Here is a 10,746-nt window from a genome sequence, read left to right on the forward strand (position 1 = left end):
AGCTTAGTAAATACAATATGTATATCAATATATACAAGTAGGTATATATACATACCTATGTGTGTATATATATATTCAAATATATATACGTATATCAATATGAATTGCGGATATAAGAATATGTAAAGTATATACATATACATATATATGTGCGTGTAATAGATGTGTGTGTATACATATATGCATATGTGTATATATGTATATATATATATATATATATATATATATATATATATATATATATATATATATATATATATATATATATATATATATATATATATATATATGTACATATAATTACATCTATATATATATATTTATATATATGTATATATATATATACCTATATGTGTATGTAAATAAATATCGTTATATATGTACATATATATGGCTATGTATCTATATTATGTATATGCACATTGTGTAAGTATATATTTGAATACGTACGTGTACACACATACATATATATATATGCACACACACACGGACACACACGTACACACACAGATATCTGTGTGTGTTTGTGCGTTTATATTGTCACGTGACACATCTTACCATCAAAATGTCGTGTTTTGATTTTGTGTTTTATTTCTGGATTTACTTTTAGGTTAATAAAAGAAAACCGAAATGCATTTCCAAAACAACTTTATTCACATATTGAATTTATGGTCTGATACTCTGCGAAAAATAAAGAATGCTACACGATCCGATTGTAATCGGGAACACACACACACACACACACACACACGAATTTTATTAGTAAACAAATGGAGATAGAAAAAAGGCTATGAGCTCCCTTTGTGTGTATGACCAGAATAAATATTGCTTGTGGAATTCGTTCCGGTTCTGTCCCCACTGAGATCAAATCTACAAATCTCTCTGCTTTGCTCCACCTTGGGCTTCGTAAAATAAAATAGCAGACACGTTTACGTGTCGATATGATCGACAATCATCATCCCACGCTTCCCACAAGTTTCAAGGCTTTCACCAATTATTTTCTACCACTTATTAATACATCATCATAATCACTGTCATTCTCATCAAACATAATGATTAATCAAACCAAATCAATCATTGTGTCTCATTCAGTATTGATATTTGTAGTTCAAATAACCAAATCGATCGATTTGCGACTAATTTACCAATAAAATACATAAAGGGACACTGAGAAATAGAGCGATATAAAACATAGCGCCAGACAGCGATTACAACAAGAGCGAAAACAATACCAACATCATTATCATCATCATCGACAACAACAACAATGCATATAATACAAACATCAAATAAATATGTTGTTTTGTTTTTTATATTTGCTTTGTTGTTTCTTTTTGTTTGGTGATAGTGCGTCGTCGATGACAGTCAACCGATCTGATAGAAATAGAAATAGCAGTCAAATACCCTTCAAATCACTACCGAAGGATTTTTTTAAAAAAAGACTGAAGGACATATTACTGGGTATGAAATACAACAATATAAAACGAATGGCGGGCAGTAAGGATGGTTCTCCGTCAGTTTCGACAATGATTTTACAGTTGTTAGATCAATTGAATCATCTGCTCATTGAGTTAACGAGTAAGTGGCTGAGTATTCCGCAGACACATGTACACTTAATTAATCCTCAACTACACAGAGTAACACAATGTGTGTGAGAAGACTGTAGCTTTCTGAATTACTGATAATGGTTGACGACATAATATAAAATATAATGCCCACCTGAACAGTTGACTAATGATTTACCTGAATTACGAGATATTAGCATAATATGCTCATTTCGCCAACACCTGCTTATCATTATAACAATTTCAAATTTAGTTAAAAATCTAAAGATTCGCTCCTGCTGCTTATCTATTTGTTTCTACATAGAGTTTATGTCTTTAACTCTGTTGATACCGCCAGATTGATCGTTATTGCCCAGGTGTCAAAACCATAGTGCTATATGTTAGGCAGCTGAGGATGGGAATGCATGTTTGATATGCATATTAGTGATTATGTTATTCTGCTTTGTCCTTCATTCTTGTAAGGTTGAACATGTTTATGGGTTCATGATTACATATAATGATATTGCTTGATTAACTTAATGGATAATCGTATTAGGCTAGGATAATAATTAGTTATTTCTAGTTCTTTGAAGGTTGTCATATATATGTGAGAGTCTCTCTGTGTGTTTGTATGTCTGAATGTTGGTAGGTTGGGAGGGAGGGAGCTAGGTAGGTAGGTAGGTAGGTAGGTAGGTAGGTAGGTATATCGTGTAGATCGGCGGAAATCGTTGCTGTTCGAACGAAATGCTTTGAGCGGACAATGATTTTTGCAGCAACTCGTAATCGTCCCAGCATTATTCTTCTATCCTCAGAGATGCAGTAAACCAGCGATTGGTCCGTTAGAAAGTACGGCACTATTGTTCACCAACTGCGATGTACCAACACACGCACACACACGTACACACACGCATAAACACACACACACACACACACACACACACACACACACACACACACACATATCCTAGATTTCATATCTTGCTGTTTCCCTCCTCTTCTTGTTCTTGTCGATGATGGTATTTGTGTGTGTGTGTGTGTTTGTTTTTATTTATTCCATTTTGCTGTTAATTATTTATTATTTCATTTTGTTCTAATTTTTGGTTTGTTGACGATATTGTTGTTGTTATTGTAGTAGCTTGTTGCTGGTCTTATTGTCATTACTATCATTGTTGTTGCTGCAGTTATTGTCATTCGCTGTTGTTGTTGTTGTTATTGTCATTCTCGAATTCTCTTCATATTTTTGTATTTTATTTCTTTCTTATTATCTTGTCTTTTTTTTCCGGTATTTTCGTTCGTTTTATTATTCATTATTATTTTTTTACATTTCTTTTATTTATTTTATATTCATTTTTATCATATTTGTATTTTTGAAATTTTATTTATTTTTTATTTTATTCATTTATTTATTCATTTATTTATTTATTTTTTGGTCTAAGGAAGAAGCCTAGCATAGTGTCCACAAAAGCTCGTTTATAACATTCCCCCAGGAGACTTTCTATCAAACAGCCTCTATCAAACTGACTTCACAATAAAATTATCTACTGAAAGCCTCACATTATCCGTCGCTTTATTTCTATTACTTTTTCTTTTTTTCTGTGTGTTTTCCTGTCATTTATGTTTATTATTTTGTTATTGTATTTTAAAGGGCGAGAAAGTCGATAAATTTATTAGAGTGACACGAAAATGATAATTATGATTTTATCCTTATTATTATTATTATTATTATTATTATTATTATTATTATTATTATTATTATTACTACTACTACTACTACTACTACTACTACTACTACTACTACTACTAAGCCGACGGTCAGTCAGAAACATTAGCGCGTCGAACAAAATGCTTGACAGCACTTCTTGTGGCTCATTACGTTCGGTTGTCACAAATTCCACCGAGGTCGACTTTGCCTTTTCATCCTTCCAGTGTCAATAAAACAAGTACCAGTTATGCACTGGGGAGGGACGAAGTTCTCGAAAATTGCTGGTCTTTTGCCAAAAACTTTGCTTAGTGGCATTTTGTCCGTCTACTGCACGTTCTGAGTTCAAATTCCACCGAGGTCGACTCTGCCTTTTCATCCTTTCGGGGCTGATGAATTAAGTAGGTAAGCTTCCAAGTAGTCAGTGGACATGCTAGTAATAGCAGCCAAAAAAATCCCTTAAATCACACTCTTAAACAATTAATGACATATTGGACAATGTATTCCAAGATGCCCTATGTTTGAATAAAAGATGAAATAAGAATGTAATGTTTTTGATCATAGATATGGATATTGAGAAGTGACCGGGCAGTGTCTCGAAACAACAACAGCTTCATTATATTGTGGAACGACAACAAATGCTTTTGGCAGGTAGAGCGACAGACTTTTACGCCTTTTGTTTTTTAATCCAAACTTTCAATGTTATTTTTGTTTAATATTTCTTTTTACATTTTTTCTCAAAGACAAGTCATAGATCTTCTTCTGTGACACTACCGAGTCATATATTTGAGCCTGTGACAGCCTTACACCGTCACACTGCTCCACCATCTTCATCATATATCTTCATCAACAAACCCACTCGGCTCATATATCTTAATCCGTGCCAAACGAATTAGTTAATTCGTTTTCAGATCTTCGAGTTATCCATTTTCATTTTGAAAGTCATTTTCATCATTGATATAATTCGGTGAAATCGTTGGAGCGCCGAACCAAATACTGAAGGCGTTTAGCTACGACGCTTTCTGTCCTGAGTTCAAATCTCGCCGAGGCCTTGCTTTTCATACTTCCGTGGCTGATAAAATAAAACATAAATACCAGTAAACTACTAGGGTCGATTAATCAGCTGCTACTTCCCAAAAATATATTACGTTCTACAGAAGGAACAAACAAACAACAACATACATATATACGACGGGCTTCTTTCATTTTCCGTCCGCCAAATCCACTCACAAGGCTTTGGTCGGCCCGGGGCTATAGTAGAAGACACTTACCAAGGTGCTACGCAGTGGGCCTGAACCCAGACTACGTGGTTTGGAGGCAAGTTCCTTAATGCATAACCACGCCTGCGAATCGATTTGTTGAACAAAAACCTTTCCTGACGGTGCTCCTGCATGGCCGCAGAGAAATGACTGAAATAAGTAAAGAGGAAACATGTAAAAGGTAAAAGATAGATGCAAACGTGTGTGTGTGTGTGTGTGTGTGTGTGTGTGCATATATCCGTTGTATCGACTGAAATCTCTTGACTTGTAAATGAAACGAAGCCTCTGCGAAGCCCTCGGCCAGTCCTGTTAGAGATAAAGAGGATGTCTGCAAAAGACATTAACTCTTCAGAGTCGTTTTTTGTCTGTCATTTTGTTTTTCCTTCTGTAATCACCCCCACCCCCTCCTCTTCCTCTATTTGTCCAAAACTCTTCCTTATTTCTTTTCGCCATTCCCTCTTCTTCTCTTCATCCCTCGAATGCCTACGCTACCTTATGCCACCCCTCCCTTTATCTCTCTCTTTCTCTCTTATCTCTTTGTTCTTTTCTTCCTGCTTATCTTCTGCCTTCTCTTCAGTTCTCCCACACTCTTTCACGGTTCCATGCACACGTCAAGTGCTACCCTTGGTCGCGTTCTTCGGGCGAAGATCTTCTTCTTCTTCTTCTTCTTCTTCTTCTTCTTCTTCTTCTTCTTCTTCTTCTTCTTCTTCTTCTTCTTCTTCTTCTTCTTCTTCTTCTTCTTCTTCTTCCTCCTACGTCCTGGAAGTGAGCTGCTCTCTCTCTCTACCCGACTGTTTATTCTGCTCTTCAGACCGTGTCAGACGAAGTCTGTCCTTCAGGAAGAACGTGCGTTTGAAAACATCTCTCTTTCTCTCTCCCTCTCCCTCTCTCTCTCCCTCTCTATCTATCTCCCTCTCTCTACATACATCATACACGCACACACACATATATATCCTCATCATCTTCATCATCATCATCATCATCATACATATAGGTGTGTGTGTGTGTCTTTTACGTTTTATTTGTTCCAGTCATTACATTGCGACCATGCTGGGGCATCGCCTTCTAGAATTTTTAGTCGAATGAACCGACCCCGGGTCTTATTTTTTCAAGCGTAGTACTTATATTCTCGGGCCCTTTTCTCGAACCACTTAGGTTACGGTGATGTAAACACAGTAATACCAGCCGTCAAGCGGTGGTGGAAGTCAAAAACAGTCACAGAGACACACAGACAGACAGTCACACAGACACACACACACATACGAAGGGGGTGCTGAAAAGTTCTTGGCTTTGGGTACAAGAAAATAGAGGATCAGTTAACTATGATTTTATTCAACACATTCTCCCTTCTCAGATTCACACACTCATTGTAGTGGTCCTTCAGTTTTTCTAAGCCCTGTAAAAGAACCCGGTAGGTTGGCTCCCAACCAGGTCTTTCGCGACACCCTTAAAACCAAGCACTTTTCAATACCCGCTCGTATCTATCTATCTATCTATCTAGATATATATGTTTTATGGCAGGTTGGAATCAGCAGGGCGGCGGGGTACAGTGTCATAGGGGGGGGGGGGAATATGTTCCCTTCTTTTTTTTCTAATAATCAAAGTTGGACTCCATTATAGAGGTCACGTGGTTATCAGTAAACTTCCACATCCAATATTACGTTCTATTCTCGAACTTAAATCCTCCTCCTCCGCTTCCATTTACTCCCACCTCTCTTAATTATTCAAAGCAATATGTAAAGAGACAGAGAGAGGGAGTTGGGAGGAGGAGGAGGAGTATTGTCGATCATAAGAGATCAGAAGACAGTACAATAAAAGGGGAACACATGGACCATCACACCTACTTGACCCTCATCCTATTCCCCCTCCCTCACCTCTACTACTACCACCGTCATCAACGCCACAGCGTCGACGACAACCCTCACACCCATACACATTCCTTCTCCAGTCTTATCCCACCCAGCCATCGTTCTCTCTCACTCTCACTTTACCTTCTCGTCCTTCCTTTCACTCTGTCTCAATTTCTCTCTCTCTCTCTCTCTCTCTCTCTCTCTCTCTCTCTCTCTCTCTCTCTCTCTCCCTCTGTTTCACACTCCCGATATCTCTTCTCTGTCTGTCTATCTATCTATTTATCTCTCTCTCTCTCTCTCTCTCTCTCTCTATCTATCTATCTATCTATCTATCTATATATTCTATTCTATTCTATCAATCTTTTCTTTTTTTCTTTTCTGTCCTGTATACAAAAGGAGGACATACACAAGGCATGCGTAAAGGTCTTTGGCAATAAAATTGCCATTTCTCGTTTTAGAGAACGACTGTTGTAGAATGCCAGTCACGTGTGGAGTAATGAATGGCTGGTGGTTAGGACGGAAGAAGAAACGGGGGAAAAAAGAAAAAAGAAAAAGAAAAATAGAATCGGAAAAAAAGGAAGAAAAGCTGAAAAAGAAAGCGTGAATGAAAGAAAAAAGGAAGATATAACAGAAGGAATAATAAAACAAACAAAAAATGGAACAAAATGAGAGAAAGAAAGAAAGAAAGAAAGTTAGAGTGGATGAACGAGAAAAAAGAAAGGAAAGAGAATGACAGGAAAAGGAAAGGCAAAAAGAAAGATGAAAGAAGGAAGGAAGGGAAAAGAAAGAAAGAAGGAGAAGAAGAAGAAGGGTAAGTGAAAGAAATAGCGAAGACAGAGAATTCAAGCCAAGACATAGAGACGGACAACGAGGAATTTAATAAATAACCGTGAAAAGTTGACAAACTTTGATAATCTCGTGTTTCCGTTGGCAAATGCGAGTTCTCTTTCGAATACAGTAACCCTTCATCGGATCTCGTGTCTCCCCAGCAACATACTTAATTATCCCCATTTGCAGTCGTAATTAAAGGATTTGGGCTTCCAGAAACCAATACTACTAGTTCTCATAGACTCTGCTTACTTTGTATCCTAATTCATCCAGTATATTCCTCATCTTAAAGACAACATGGTGATATTTGAAGGCGCTTTGAGCCATCAAATACTCGCGTTGCCTTAAAAAATGTCGGTCCAGTTGCGTTTCTGGCTGGAAGTTTGGATCGCCGACTGACTGGTAAGTTGGCTGGTAGGTCGGTTAGTTTGAAATGCTGGTTGGCTCGCTGGCGGATCGGTCATGTAACTGACCAGATGGCGTACAAGACAGGCATGATGTTATGACAACTGCGTGCTGCAATTCTATATATGCGAACGCGTGCATGTCTACGTGCGTGTGTGTGTCTATGCCAGCGCTCGTGTGTGTGTATGTTATATGCAGTGAATGTGATTCTGCGCAGTGTATGTACTTGTCTTTGTGTAGGAAAGTGTGGACGAACTGGATGCCACTTCGAATGGCTGCCTTGCATGGCTGGTTGGCCGATGTCATAGCGGACTGGTTGGATGGCTGGAGGTTAGCGGGTGGGCGAAATGAGGGTCACATAATCACTGTGATGTATGGCAGTCATCATATGTGGCGAGGTGGGAGAGGAAATAATAAAATAACCAGCCCTTAACTGGGACAAACCCCACCGAAACAAATATCTTGAGAGAAGAAATAGCTGTGTTGTTGAATTACAACGAGCAACAACAACAACAACATCATTGGTTTTCAGTCGGGGTCCGTATGAACCGTTGGGGTCCACATAAGATTTAGTTGTTAAAATTTATGTTTTTGGTTATACTTCGGCAATACACAAAATATTTTTTTTAAATTACGGAATTCTGAATAATATTTAATTATAAAAATACAGCAAAATTATTAAATGTTTATTAATTTATATTATTATTTAATTGAACGACACGCATCCAATTCGTTGAATGCACGAAACGAGGAGTTGATAGACAGCCAACAACTGATGAAGGGTCGTTCTTTGTGTTACTTGTCCTGTTTTCCATTCTTCTCTCGTTGTTTGCGTATTTAGCTCATCTATTTTCATATTATATGTTGTTTACTGTTGTCTTTGTCTTGTTTTTTTTTTGTAAATTCTCACTATATATATATGTGTGTGTTTTTATATATATATATATATATATATATATATATATATATATATATATACACATTGGAGGGTTATGTAGGTCCAGTAAAGTAAAATAGGCGGAGGAGTGTTGTAGTCTCAGTTAGTTATTGCCTTGTTATTTATTGCATAGATCTAATCTGGTGAGAAGGGAGTATCCTTCATTTAAGACGGTAAGGTGTCCCTTGATGGGAATTTGGCTGCTATTTCTAGCATGACGAAATACTACTCTACGGTGTCTTCTTGGTTCGGTGGAGGCGGAGATTTGATGTTGTTATTGTTGTTCTTGAAATCCATGCTGGTGACGAAATATCGCTAAGCATTCCGCCTGTACTAACGATTCTCATTTCTTTATTGCCCACAGGGGGCTAAAGATAGAGGGCACAAAACAAGGGGGTTAAGTCGATTACATCGACCCCAGTGCGTAACTGGTACTTAATTTATCGACCCCAAAAGGATAAAAAGCAAAGTTGACCTCGGCGGAATTTGAACTCAGAACGTAACAGCAGACATTTTGCCGCCAAACATTTTGCACGGCGTGCTAACGTTACTGCCATCTCGGAAACCATATCGTTGCAAAGCGAGCTGGACAAACAGACAGAAAGGCAAATACCCCAAACATCTTTCAAATGACATGAGGGGCAAACATTTTACACCTTCTTTACCCATCTTGAATCCATAGAAACCCGCATGTCACACACACACACACACACACACACACACTCACATATATTTATATATATTTATGTACATACACATGCACAACGCATGCATATGCTGCACAAAGGAATACAATCAATACCACACAGCGCACATACATATATACACAGATACAAAACAATTAGACATGTATTGTTTTACATAAATACATGCGTATCATTCTCTCTATGTATCTATCTAGTCACATGCACACACACACACTCACACATACACACACACACACAAACACACATACACTCACGCAAGCACGCGAAGAGCGATATATATATATACACCGCATTTATATCTAAATAATACACACATTCAATTATCATTAATACAAGTCCTGTCACTTTCTCACACGGTTCACAAAGTCTATTCACAAAACCTGTATTTATTAAGCAAGGAGAGGGGGGGGGGGGCTGTGTTTTTTTCTCTTTCATTTTTTTGTTCTATTATTATTATTATTTCTTATTAGATGAACTTCCCGTTCGGCACATTTGTTTTTTAATATTTCTATTGCATACACGTGCCGTGTCTGAGAGTAGATGCGCATGTCCGTTTCGTGTACGTGTGTGTGTTAGCGCGCGTGTACCGCAACCGGAATATATAACTTAAATAAAGAGTGCTTCCGTGGACTCTGTAATGACCAGCGACGCTTCGACTTCCACTTTCTACGAATCCACGCGGGCCGCGTAGCAGTGGTCACGTGCCGGTTTTCTTATTTTCTCTCCTCTCACCTTTCTCTCTTTCCTATCGCTCTATCTGTACATATCAATATATATATATATATATATATATATATATATATATATATATATATATATATATATATATATAATTATAACAAAACTGTCTGTATGAATATATTTTATGCATCTGTCTTCCTTTCTCCATATTCTTCTCTCTCAACTTCTTTCCTTTCAGCTGTTACAATCTTTCTCTATCACCTTATCTCTCTCTCTTCGTCTCTCCCCCTCTCTCTCCGTCTCTCTCTCTCTCTCTCTCCGTCTCTCTCTCTCCCCGTCTCTCTCTCACCCTCTCTCCCCGTCTCTCTCTCACCCTCTCTCTCCGTCTCTCTCTCTCACTCTCTCTCCGTCTCTCTCCCCCTCTTCCCACTACTCAAACCACACTTTTTCCTTCAACTTCAGAAAAAAAAAAAAAGCCACTACACATGTCGTCCTTAACACGATCAGTGTCGTACGCCAACCAAGAGGAGGCGGTTTCTAATTCAAATGAGGTTATAATTTTCCGACTTTCATTTTTTTCTTATATTTTTTGTTTTCTTATATATTTTTCTTTTTTTTTTTCTTCTTCAATAGGAAAGCCGGTTGCCTTTATTTCTGAATGTCTTCTCCAGTTATTTATTCATCCATTTACGTCCGTCTGTCCTTCAGTCTTTCATCCTTCCTTCCTTTCTTCCTCCCTTCCTTTCTTTCATTCTTTCTTCACTGTCTTTTAGTTGTTTTTGTTGTTTTTGTCAACATTTTTTATTGACAATTTCGGTTTCATTTTTGTTTTGCGA

General features: G+C 37.6%; 1 long non-coding RNA gene across 8 annotated transcripts in view; it reads right to left on the reverse strand.

Moving 5' to 3' along the window:
- Positions 1-631: 631 nt before the first annotated feature.
- Positions 632-10,746, reverse strand: part of LOC128250535 (uncharacterized) — a 55,216-nt gene continuing 45,101 nt past the window's right edge. For 6 of the 8 annotated variants that reach the window (XR_016237915.1, XR_016237914.1, XR_016237913.1 and 3 more), the window contains 2 exons: positions 4,515-4,652; positions 632-4,315 (listed from right to left, as the gene is read on the reverse strand). This is a non-coding gene — a long non-coding RNA (uncharacterized LOC128250535). The other 2 variants (XR_016237910.1, XR_008266557.2) reach the window with 2 other exon arrangements.

Source organism: Octopus bimaculoides, chromosome 22, assembly GCF_046866305.1.
Source record: "Octopus bimaculoides isolate indiv1 chromosome 22, ASM4686630v1, whole genome shotgun sequence".
Lineage (NCBI taxonomy): Eukaryota > Metazoa > Mollusca > Cephalopoda > Octopoda > Octopodidae > Octopus > Octopus bimaculoides.